At 37.6% G+C, this 13,249-nt stretch overlaps 1 pseudogene; it reads left to right on the plus strand.

Moving 5' to 3' along the window:
* The first annotated feature begins 939 nt into the window (after positions 1–939).
* On the plus strand, positions 940–4,138 carry LOC138057147 (E3 ubiquitin-protein ligase TRIM71-like; annotated as a pseudogene).
* The last annotated feature ends 9,111 nt before the right edge of the window (positions 4,139–13,249 follow it).

Here is a 13,249-nt window from a genome sequence, read left to right on the forward strand (position 1 = left end):
TCGGAAAATTTCACACTTCCAATTTACATCGGCCGCCTAATCACTTGTTATTGTCGCCGGGATTTCTTCCGCTTTTCAAATTCATATAGACAAACATCGCATACTTTAAACCCCCTATTTTGTCCTATTTTGGGTTCCGGTTTCTCTTAGATTTGAGCGGCAATTGATCTCGGATCGAGTGAATTGAGTGTTATTTCCTGAGCTTTCAGAAAAAGATTTAATTGTTGGAAATTGTGAAAAATACAGTTAACTTAACCGTCGATTGATAAAATAATTATTGAACGCGGTTATCGCAAAATATCGTGATTTGTCAGTGTCTCGCAGATTAGTTATTTGCCTCAGCCTTTGGCTTCGGCAAATAATTGATTTGCTCGCCACTGACAAATCACGATATTTTGCTTAACCTCGTCCAATAAATGTTAATTATTATTATTATTATTATTATTATTATTATTATTATTATTATTATCATTATTATTATTATTGTTATTGTTATTATTATTAAATACGAACGGACAGTTTCCATGGCAATGGTCTGTACTGTATTTTTTACACCCGCCAGTCAGAGTTCTCTATTTAGCCTGATAATTTCATAATATTCAAGTATTTTTTCCTTAGTTTATACCAGTTCTCTGGTTTGCATGCAGATTTAAAAGAAGCATTATCGAAAGCGTTATACCACGGAATCTCGGTTTTGTAAAATATTTAGCTTCTCCTTTATCCTATATTTCGTTCAAAAAGCCATTTCCGTGAAATCAGCCTACAACACTTCACAAAGGTCACCCACTTGCCCTCCCTTTATCACTTTAACTGTATTATTTTCAAAGCTCGCTGTCTGCATAAAAGCCAAATTTCTGGGAATCAGAGAACCAAAACAAAACAATCAACAGACTTTTAAAACACATCGCAATGATTGGCTAATGGTCACCTGATTCCAAGAAAAGCTAAAGATAGAAATCACGAGACTTGCAATGTCATAGTCAAAGGCACTCAGTTCGTGACTGAGCGTGGAGATCAGCAACATGGATATCCCAAAGTTGATTTTCAATCTTTGCGAAGAAGCCTCGTGTCCGGTGTGTCAAGACATCCTTAAAGATCCAAGATACCTGCCTTGTTTACACAGTTTCTGTCTGAACTGTTTGATCAACTGGCATCGAGCAAGTGGTGGACAAGTTGATCTGAGGTGTCCGAAATGCCAAGGCCGCTGTAGAGTTCCTGCAAGCGGTGATTTGAAAGATCTTCCCACAAGCTTTTTTCTCAGCGGCTTCATCGATGCCCTAGCTATTAAAGAATCTGACAAAACGCAAGTAACATGCGGAAACTGCGATAAGAAAAGCTCTAAAACCTCGTACTGCTTCGAGTGTTGCAAGTTTTATTGTGATGAGTGTTTCCTTGGGCACAACATTTGCCGAGGCTACAAAGATCACCGCGTTCTGGCCGTGAAAGATTTTCAAGAAAAAGACTATGAGGAAGTAAAGAAACGACCCGTGTTTTGCTCAAGGAAGGGGCACGAGAAAGAAGAGCTAAAGTTTTTCTCAAGATTTGTCCCGAAAACTCAGTTTGTCAAACTTGTGTCATCTTAGATCACGCAGGACACAAAGTGACATTAATCCAAGAGGAAGCCGAAGCTCAAAAGATCGAGTTAGCAGGTCTAACTGAAACGCCGAAAAAAACCTTGAACGCAAAGATAAAGATGGTCACTCAAATTGACGAGGAGTACGCTCAGCGTGTTAAACGAAGCGAAGACACGCTAAGGAACGTTGATATTTTTGTTGATAGTTTAATGAGAAGGCTTCAAGAGGAAAGGCAAAATATCAAGTCAGCAGTGGAAAACGAAACCAAGAAATCGCTGGAGAATCTAACGACCAAAAAAACAGCGATTCAACAGGAAATGAAGGCGATCGAATCAGCGCTGGAAAAAGCTGAGAAACTTCTAACACAAAGCACAGACGCCGAGGTGGTTCAGCTAAAGAAATCATTGCAAACCATTCTAGAACGGGTAGGACAAGGGAAGCCAGTTGAGCGCGACCCTGAAAGCCTGTTTGAATTAGTTTTTGTGGAAAATAACAAGATTCTGGAGACAATCAACAGCGAAGGCATTGGTCTTTTGACATTTCCAACTGATGCAAAGGAATCCGTTGCCGTAGGTAAAGGACTTTGTGAAGGAACTGTTGGGCGTGAAGCTCAATTCAATTTAACGACAAGAAACGCGGCTGCCGAACAATGTTATAATAAGAATGACAATGTAACGGTAGACTTGAGAGACGAGCGAGGGCAGGAATGCATAACCACATTTCTTGTTAATGACAACAAAGATGGGACCTACAAAATCAGCTATTCTCCTGCATTTGAAGGTAAATGCAATTTGTCAGTTAAGGTAAACGGGCAACTTATCCGCGGTAGCCCTTTCTGTGTTGTAATTAAAATTTTCGATGTCAAACCTGGTTTATCTTTTGGAAAGAAAGGCCGGAATGATGGAATGTTTATGTTTCCTTGGGGGGTAGCAGTAAATTCCAGGGATGAAATCGCAGTCACTTCATGTCACAAGGTGCAGATATTTGACTGCAAGGGCAATTTTCTGAGATCCTTTGGTCGTCAGGGTAGCGACAAGGGACAGTTTCAATTCCCTAGAGGAATAGCTTTTGGTAAAGATAGGAATATTTATGTTGCAGACAAAAGCAACCATCGAATCCAAATTTTTAACGAGGAGGGGATGTACTTGAGTATGTTTGGTGGGGAAGGAAGCCTTAATAGCCAGCTCAAGTGTCCTTGGGGTTTATCATTGGATTCCAATGGCAATACTATTGTGGTTGATAGGGGAAACAAATTCATTAAGTTCTTTTCCCCTGATGGAAATTTTCTAACAAAGATAGGTGGACCCAGTTCTCTTAGTGATCCTGTTCATTGTGTTCAGTCTGGTGATTATCTCATTGTGTCAGACTTGGGTGATAACAGTCTGAAAGTATTCACCCAGGAGGGGGACTATAAGTATCAGTTTGGCGCAGAAGGGATGGGGAATGGAGAGTTTGATAGTCCCTTGTGTTTGTCAGTGACTAAATCAGGACATTTACTTGTCTGTGATTATAGTAATCATAGAGTGCAAGTCTTTGAACTGAATGGTAAGTTTGTTGGTAAGTTTGCAAAAGAGGGCAGCAACTTAGGAGAGTTTAAGTATCCAGTATCAGTAGCGCTCCTCAGTAATGGCCAAATTGTTGTGTCTGACCATAACAATCATCGCATTCAAATATTTGATGAACCTTGAGCAGACACTTGCTAAAAGCCAAGTAACAATAATCTATTATCTAAAGGAAGTTTGATTTTCAGCTGTCATGAACCCTTTTTACAATCTGATTTGCTTGTAATTTGTTGAAATGTTTCTGTAATTTTGAAGCGTTTCACTTATAATGAATATTCTACCGCTTTGTACCTGAGATTGATTTCTGTGAAAGGGAATCTTCTAAGAAATCTTCTTGTAAGAAAACATGAATTTTTAGCAGCATGAGTAGCCCACTTTCGATATATTAAAATTCAGTCCTAAACAAAACGCATTATATCGTGGCCCCGGGGAATAAACTCATACAAATCCTTATATTTACTCCCCACAGCCTTGAGATAATGTCTTTTGTTTAGGACTGAATTTTAATATATCGAAATTGGTCTGTTATGTTGCCCAGTGAGTTTTGTGTAGTTACATGAACTGAGCCATGACTGCTTAAAGTGTTTTAAGTGAGGAGTAGTTTTCTTTGAAGCTTTGATTTGAATAAGAAAATAATGCAGTTGACTTTTAAGAACCTTTTTAGCATTTATATTCAACATTTTCGTAATAACCGCTCGCGCGACAGCAAATAATAATTATTGTAAATATAACGTTGTAGCTCTCAGCGTTTAAAATAACTGTTTCGTATACACGTATTGTATGTAGTGTATATAAGCAAGTATGTACCCTTGTTACTTAATAACATGTTTGATATCAAAAGAAAATGTACTGTGGAATGATTCTGCAGAAGCAGTATGGTGGCTTTATTAGGTATATTATCTTTATAATGATATGCAAGTGCTGTGAACATTAAAAAGTAATTGAAAGTTAGAAGAAATGGAAATAAATGTATCATGTGAATGGAAGGGATCAATGCTCATACTTCACTGGTCTGTGTTTATTTCCCTGGGGGTTGGGGTGTAGGGTAGCTGTAGGTAGAGATAGTTTCTGGGGGGGGGAGGTGACAGTAAATCTTCTTCTGCGAAATGTGGGTATTTTGGCTTTCTACAGAGCCTCTTTATAACTGTACGCTGGAATAATCGTTCGTAAGACGCGCCTTTGCTGACACTCTAGTTCATCCGAAAAGGATGATGGCAAGCCGTTGCTAAAAACCTAAGCAGCAAATGTTGACAGTCTCGACTTGAAACTCGATCCGCGATCCTCGATGTTTCGAGAATCGAGGATCGAGTTTCGAGATTAGAGAGTGGAGAATTGAGAATAGAGTTGTCGAGGGTAAAGTCGAAAAGAAATTTCGAGTTGAAACGTAACTTCTCGAAAGCGAAATAATGGTGTAGACAAAAGGGCTTGACAAGCGGTCCCCTTTTTTTGCACGACTGACAGACATATCGAAATATTTCTTGACGTTTGCCTCCATGCTCATATTTTTTAAACATCTCTCATGTTTTCTTGATTTCAGCGTTTATAACTCCGAATTACCTGGATACTATTGATAAACCCCAACCCGGATGCTGAAAAATTCTAGAAAACACATTTATAACGAGTCATGCAAGTACACAGACTTTATTTACACTCGAATCAGTTTAAGGAAATATATGCTACTATCTCCAAGTTCTAAGCCGGAAACCAGAATTATCCACAATCCGCGAGAATTACACTAATTTATCCACTGGATAATTCAATTTGTCTTGCTTGTGTTTATCCGCTGGATAGCGTTATCCACCTTTTGAACCATGGAGGCCTGGTTTCTAGCGCCTCTTGATTGTCATCAAGTCTTCTTATTGGAAATCCCTGTAAAAAAATGATCATGATCGAAATTTGTTTATTGTACATGGTAAAGTTTACGTAAAAGTAATAAGTAATAATGTTTGAAATTTATTAAATAAACAATGTTGTGTTTTACCATCTTTCCTTTCTTTGATTATGTTCTAGTACTAAGAGTTCATTATCGAAGACTACGTAAGAATTTGGTATCAGGTTTGTCCCCTTCAGCGTCAGAAAAGTGTCTATTTTTAAACCAAGTTTTGCCAAAAATAAACAATAAACCAATTTGGCTGAATCAAAACCCTTGGGAATAAAACGTTTTGTTCCAAGTACCTGCATCATCATTTAAATGAGAATGCTATATTATAATGCAAATACAACACACAAAGAATCTTAACCCTGGGAGATTGGAATTGGGTTCTTTCTGGCAAAACTTGGTTTAAAAATAGACACTTTTCTGACAGTGATGGGGAGGGACAAACCTGATACCAGATTCTTACTCCTGGGTAATAATGGACTCTTACTATCTAACATAATCAAAGGAAGGAAAGATGGTAAAACACAACTTTGTTTATTTAATAATTTCAAACATTATTACTTATTCCTTTTACGTAAACTTTACCATGTACAATAAACAAATTTCGATTATGATCATTTATTTACAGGGATTTCCAATGAGAAGACTTGATGATAATCAAGAGAAGCTAGAAACCAGGCTTTGATGGTTCAAAAGGTGGATAAAGCTATCCACCGGATAAATCACTATCCAATAGATTAACACTAGCAAAACAAATTGAGTTATCCATTGGATAAGTTAGTGTAATTCTCACGAATTGTGGATAATTCTGATTTCTGGTTTCCGGATTCCGGATTCCAGTTAAGGATCCTGGATTCCTGCCTTTAGTGCTGCCCCGAAAGGTGCAGCAGTCAGTATCAAATTTCATTTTAAAAATTGCAGACTTAAATTTACTTATAATAATTCCTGGATTGTTCTAATATCGTTTGCAAGAGAATTCCGTAACTCACTAAAGCAATACGACAAGGCATAAAGACCACAAATCGTGGTATTTGCTCCAGGCGCTATAAGGAAGTTATCTCCCCGCAAATTAATGCTACAATTTCGGGATGTGAATAACTTAGAACATATATTTGGGAGCCAGCCCATGTAAAGCCTTATATACAAGAATTAAAATATAATAAATTTTTCTATTATACAAAGTGGGATGATTTATGCGCTCCAGCAAGTCATCATATGTACTATTATTATATGAAATCATTATAAATAAAGCGCACGGCGCGTTCATTAAGGTGGCTCAAACCAATTTCAACACTACCAGCCCCCCACAGTTGTTCCCGGTGGAGACTTGGCCAAAGTTCAGGGTGCTGTGTGTATGTTAAGTAACACAACCGCTATTGCAGAGGCCTGGGCTCGTTTGGATCACAAGTTTGATCTGATGTACGCCAAGAGTGCGTTTGTCCACTGGTACGTCGGTGAGGGGATGGAGGAAGGAGAATTCTCTTCTTTATTGCGAGGCTCAGGCATTTTGTACCTACAAATACTCTTATAAGGATTTATCGATCGTTAATTGAGCCATACATTTCTTATGGTCTTACCGCCTGGGGCCAAGCTGCTAATTGTTATCTGATCAAAGTACTTATTCTGCATAAAAGAGCTCTCCGTTCAATATACCGTTCTCTGACTGCAGAGCTCATGCAATTCCTCTGTTTCTAAGTTCCAGCATATTACCTTTGCATTTACTTTTCTTTAAGTATATAGCTATCCTCATGCATGACGTTGCTAACCATTGCGCTCCCTCCAAAATTACTGATCTTTTCATTCGTTCTGACTTTATACACTCTCATTATACCAGATTTTCAGCTGTTGGTAATTTTCACGTCCAAGGATCTAGAACTAATCAACAGTTATTATCCTTTTCAATTACTGGGACAAGAATTTGGAAAAAAATTCCTCCTAAGCTACGCAAGTTGAGGTCTATGTTGATGTGAGGGTGATTACTTCTTCTCGTCTTTCTTCTTTACTGATCTAGCTTTCTTATTTGTTTATTATTACTGTTTATTGTTGCTCTCCCAGTCACAACTATATTGTCAATAATTTCAATTAAATAAAATAATTAATTAATTTTAATTCAATTTTAATAAGTCTTGGTAAATGATTGTCAAAATGAAAATTTATCGTTAATTGTTACCCACCTCGAATAGCTATGCTAACTGTGGGTAACAAATATTGTACAGTTGTTGTTGTTTATCTATTAATAAATTGAAATTGAATTGACCTTGTTATTATAAGAATTGACCCTACAGCGCTTTATCAGGTAACAGCAATGTTACGGTACTACGTGAAACATTGCTTGCTGAACAAGATGCAGTCATTTTTGTCACGTAACAAGATATCATGGCAACAGGAAAGCCTTGCAAAAACACTATTTTGGCTTTAGTTGCTCATCTCTGAAAAACAAACTGGGTGACCCCAGTTTTTATTGCACAAAAGTGATTAGCAGGCCAAAGAGAAACTCGGATTCAGAGCTACCTTAAACTTTCAATTATTTATCCACTCCACATAATTTTTTTTAAGCTTTCCGGAAAGCTTCATTCTGGCATGCTGATTACATGTCAGAAATAAAAAATGGGGGTAACTAAGTTTGTTTTTTGTTTTTTCAGGGCTTTCCTGTTGCCTCGGTTACTTCTTACGTCACAAAAAATACCGAATCTTTTTCAGCAATAACTGGTGTTTGATATGGTACCATAACATTGCTGTTAAGTGATAAAGTGTTGTAGTGTCAATCCTTCTAATAAGATCGTTTCCTTCAAGCGTTGAAATTGGTATGAGCCACCTTACGTTTTTCCAATTTGTTTGAATTACGCCTACCACAGTGATGGCACACAATAGAACAATAGTCTCAGTGAGGCAAAGGATAAGCATTATATATAATCTTATTTAAGCATCTGTGTCAATTAATTTCTTATGCTTTTGCAAGACCCGAATCTGGTTACCAACCCTACGTGCAATATCCGCTATATCATGGCTTATCAAAATGTAAATCCTTATCAAGAGTTACACCTAAAAGTTTAACATCCTCAGCAAGACTAATCTCCTTACTACATAGTACTACACTTGTCTGAATTCACCACGAGGCCATCGAAGCAGAACCAGGAATTTGCAGCAAGAAAATCAGTCTGCAGATGCCCATGTAATAGCCCTTTTCACGGTTAGTTTTCTAGCATGTATATGAGGCAATTTCGGGCTATTTTGTAGTTTTAACCCGATATTGCCTCGCATCCACGTTAAATTACATTGTAAGGCAAATGAGAGAAACTAACCGTAAAAAGGGCTATTGGGAGACATCATTACTTATATTAAATATTTGTGTATCGTCAGCTATGAACTAATCTTGGACTGAAGCCCAGTTAGTAACAAATCACTAAGGATAATATTAAAAAGAAGAGGGCCTAATACAGACCCTTGTGGAATACCTCTTAAATGTCGGCTCCAGTCAGAAAACTGGTCACCTAATTTAACTCTCTGAAAACGATCAGTAACATAATCCCCTATAAGCGAACAACCGATTTAGATGATAATCCATAAGCAGCCAGTTTAGCCAAAAGTTAATCACTTGGCAAGCTGTCAGCAAAGTCCTTGGACAAAAATGAAAACCGATGATGGAAGCAAAGTGCTGTTTACTTCCCGCTTGGGCCATAAATCAACGTGAAAAACAAGGATCCGTAATTTTACAGTACCGACCGCGAAAACGAGGTTAGTAAGATGTTAATTATAATTATCTCTTTGGTTAGCTATGGTAATCAGCCTCGAGGGAAAGGAAACTAGTTTAGCCAATCACAGGGCACGTACTATCTGAGGGATATAATAAAAATGGATTATTGTACAACGTGATTAAAATGGAATAATTTTGAAATCCTCACAATTAGCCTAAAGTTATATACCTTCAAGTGGTCTTCTGTAGACATTACTTTTTCACAAAATGGCTAATATAAAGTTTATTCCTGGTTATGTCGTTGCCATTCAAGTATTTATAGATTTTAACTCCCTTCTGCAGAGAGTTCACTTAATTGAGAGACACTAACTTAATACCAGCCTCCAGAAAACTACAGTTTGTCGTTGTAACACATTCTACGCCAGCTGTTTTTATCAGCTTTTCCATAACTGATAGCCTTTTCTTGTCAGTGTCAAAGCCAAATATTTTTCTGCAGGAAGGAAGTGATGGTTGACAGAGCATTCAAAATACGAGCATCTGAAAAGAATGTTCATCTTAACTCCAATATACATGTAAAACAGATTAAAAGAAGAGAAGCTGTCAAGTTTCGGACAAGTTGATGGAAAGAGGAAAGGATATATATTTTGTAACGGTTCGCTAATGACACCGAAGTGCGTTCATTATGTATGATTCATGTTAACTGTGGAAGTATTTTAGGTCGATCTCATGTTGAGTGCGATTCCAGTGAGAATTCTTCACACTGTTTATGCGTGGGTTTTTGGCTTCTGCTACTTACTCTTGACCGTGATTTTTTGGGCGGTGGGTGGTACCAATGCACGTGATGAGCCTTACATCTGCTAATATATAGATTATAATCGTATCCCGGGTGTCTCCAGTGGTATGATCGTTTCTTTCATTGTAGTGGGTCAACCTCTCGTACAAGCTCTGCTCTTTGGTCTGTATAAACTAAGAAATTTTTTAAGTCTTAAATGTGGCAAAAAGCTAAGCGCCTCTGGCAGCCTTTAGTTAGAGTCAACCATCCCACAAATTGAATATTTTTCTGGGATTGAGATTTAACAGGAGCCCAGGCCATTAACTGGAGCCTCCATACGTATTATATAATTGAGTCAACCATGTCCCATATCTTTTTATTTTTAGAACTGCTATATCTTTTCATACCTTCGTGTTTCGAGTGTGCTGCAAGTAATGTAATTAGTGGCCGCCCATAAGTCTCTGGTGATTGGCTTTTGTGAAAACACCCGCGAAATTCCCTCTGGGAGGTGCTTCTAAAAATAAAGAGATACGGGACTGGGTTGACTCAGGGGCCGATTACATGAACCGGGCCAGCTCGGTCAGCCGGGTTTGCCGGGTTGAGTTTCAGCCCGGTATTACATGAGGTGGGGAGGTGAGCCAGTACGACTTGGGTTAAATTTAGAATATGTCGCGTGAAAAAAGATGACAACAACAAGAAGTTGAGAGACGTTTGTCTCATTAAATTGTTATTTAAATTCACTTTTCTAAAATTTAAAGAAGCTTTAAGGTTTGCTGTGTTACTCATTTTTTATTTAAACATAAATTAACGAAAAGGATTCGATAACGCTAACGTCTACCTATTAGCCAATATCAAAAATATCATAATACTCTTTGTTTGATACCATAGAAAGAGCATGCGCACACATGTTTCATTAGCCCATATAAAAAATACCATAATACTGTTTGTTTGTTTGTCTCTCCAAAATCATAAGCATTGTTTCCAGTTTCTCTTGAGACCATTATAAGCCCCAAGAGAAAATAAAAACAATGCTTATGCAGAATTTTGGAGAGACAAGCAAAGAGCATGGTATAAAACATGCGTGGGCATGCACTCTCTATGGTATCACGAGCCTCTGATGTCATAGTATTCGAAAACCTCCTGTACGAATACGATAACGTGTTCTGTGACCAACAACACTATATTCGTCTTTTCACGTGACGTCACGGCGGCCATGTCGGTGTCCCTAAACACTGGAACGGCAGCCATGTTGGTGTCTCCCAACTAATCCTCTGGGAATTGAGCTCTATTATCATGCAAACATTTTCTTTTGCTTTGTTGGAAAAGGGAAACTCTAAAACCCGGAATCCGGAATCCGGAATCACAGTCATTGTTTTACCAATACAGAGAGTAAAAACTATCCTAAACATTCATAAAAGCTAACCTTTGGCCTAATTAGGCCTAAAATTCGTTTTTAGGCCTAAGGTTAGCTTTTATGGATATTTAGGATAGTTTTTGCTCTCTGTATTGGTAAAACAATGACTGTGATTCCGGATTCCGGATTCCGGGTTTTAGGGTTGCCCTTATAAAACAAGGTTACTGACCACGTTGGGTGAAAACCCTCTACAGCCATCTGTGGACGTCGTTGGCTAGATTGTTTCTCAGTTGGCTAAGCGCCGTAAAGAAGTTATGCTTATAACTTTGAAAGAACTCTATCCTGATGAAATTCAACAACAAAGTTGTCTCTAATTTTGAGCCAGTAAACTCTTATACTCTTACTTGTGGCTTGTATTTGCTTTCAAGCCAACTTGCTAAGTTCAGTACTGCATCACAAACGAAGAGATAAAGCACTTCGATCTTCGAATCCACTGCAGTTGAACGCTACAAATATGTAAGAATATATTTTTGCCTACTATATAATTACAGTTGAATAATTAATATGATATATGTTTTATTCTTATACTTAAATTACTAAAACAAATGTATAGGATCAACTTGCCTACACTAACCTTGAGGGCCACTAGTTTATCAGTATTTTTTACTGTCAAGTGCTACCCTCGAAAAACGAAGTTGATTATTATTATTTATTATCATTAACCTTGAGATTAACCTAAGTCCTTGATCAAAATGATTCCCTCATATATTCAATGAGATAGTGAACGACGCGAAAGACTTCGACGTGATATGTACTTTGAAGTAAAGAATCCTTAATAAAATGTATTTATTTAGACAAGCAATGATGGGAAAATTCTTATCTACTTATGTTTAACGCTAGCTTGGTATTGTCAATTTATTCTTAGCCTGCTACTGTTCAAACTCAAGAATTGATAAATACTATACTACTATCTGGTACCAGTTTTTTTGGTTCTTTTTTCTTCATTTTGTTTGTTTGTTTCTTTCCTCTAAATGTATTTCCATTAGATTACTTAGATTGATTAATTTCATTATTTCATTATTTATCCTCTTGTCTATTCTATTAGTTGTGTGTGTGTGTGTTACGACCCACAAATGCAAGCAATAATTTACTGAAACTACTCTGCTCGTTTAATTTAAAACTATTCTGAGTGGTCTATTGCCTGATCAAATTAATTTACTCTCTTGTATAAAACGTTTTCTAATTTGGCAAATAAATGGATTGCTGTTGTTGTTGTTGTTATGTGTTTTTACCTTGAGCTCATACGTCCACTCAATAAGGAGAGCTCCTGCCGTAATCTCGTTCCCAGAGCCCGTGCGTCTACTTATTATTATTGGTATTGTCAATTTATTCTTAGCCAGGAGCCCATTACCCGGAGCTTCCATCTGTTGTATTGTACCCTTGAGTCAACCCTGTCCCGTATCTTTCTATATTTAGAACTACTACATTTTGACGTATGTGACGTATGTGACTGAGAACATATGTGAAGTGGTTCACATACGTCACTTACGTGTGTGACGTAATAAATGGCTGACCATGGGTCTCCTATAAGTGGCTATTGTAAAAACACCCCGTAAAGCCCCCCTGCGAGGTGCTTCTAAAAATAGAAAGATACGGGACAGGGTTGACTCAGAGGGTTAATATGGAAGATGGAATAATGGGCTCCTGTCTTAGCCTATTACTGTTCAAACTCAAGAATTGATAAATACTATACTACTATCTCGTATCAGTTTTTTGGTTCTTTTTTTTTTCATTTTGTTTGTTTGTTTTTTTCCTCTAAATGTACATCCATTAGATTACTTAGATTTATTAATTTCATTATTTATCCTCTTGTCTATTCTATTAGTTGTGTGTGTGTCATTTGCAGTACGACCCAGAAATGCAAGCAATAATTTATTGAAACTACTCAGCTCGTTTAATTTAAAACTATTCTGAGTGGTCTTTTGCCTGATCAAATTAATTTACTCTGTTGTCTAATTTGGCAAAATAAATGGATTGCTGTTGTTGTTGTTATGTGTTTTTACCTTGAGCTCATACGTCAATAAGGAGAGCTCCTGGCGTAATCTCGTTCCCAGAGCCTGTGCGTCTACTTAAAGAGAACATGCGCCTTTCATATTTCAGAATGGGAAGTTTAAAAAGCGATGACGGCTACGACAATGATGGCGCCACAAGAAAATAATATCATTGGTTAAAAGAGGAAAATAATCGTGCTGCACGTGCGGCACGCATTTTAGCACATATTTTTGCGGGAACTGGATGTTTCTAAAGCCGCCCGCAAACGAGGAAATATTAGAGAGCTTTAGATTCTAGGACGAGAACGACTACGAGTACGAGATTTTCTCACAGAATAAGAATGAGCGCCCGCAAACCAGCGT

The sequence above is a fragment of the Montipora capricornis genome, chromosome 7 (genome assembly GCF_036669925.1).
Source record: "Montipora capricornis isolate CH-2021 chromosome 7, ASM3666992v2, whole genome shotgun sequence".
Lineage (NCBI taxonomy): Eukaryota > Metazoa > Cnidaria > Anthozoa > Scleractinia > Acroporidae > Montipora > Montipora capricornis.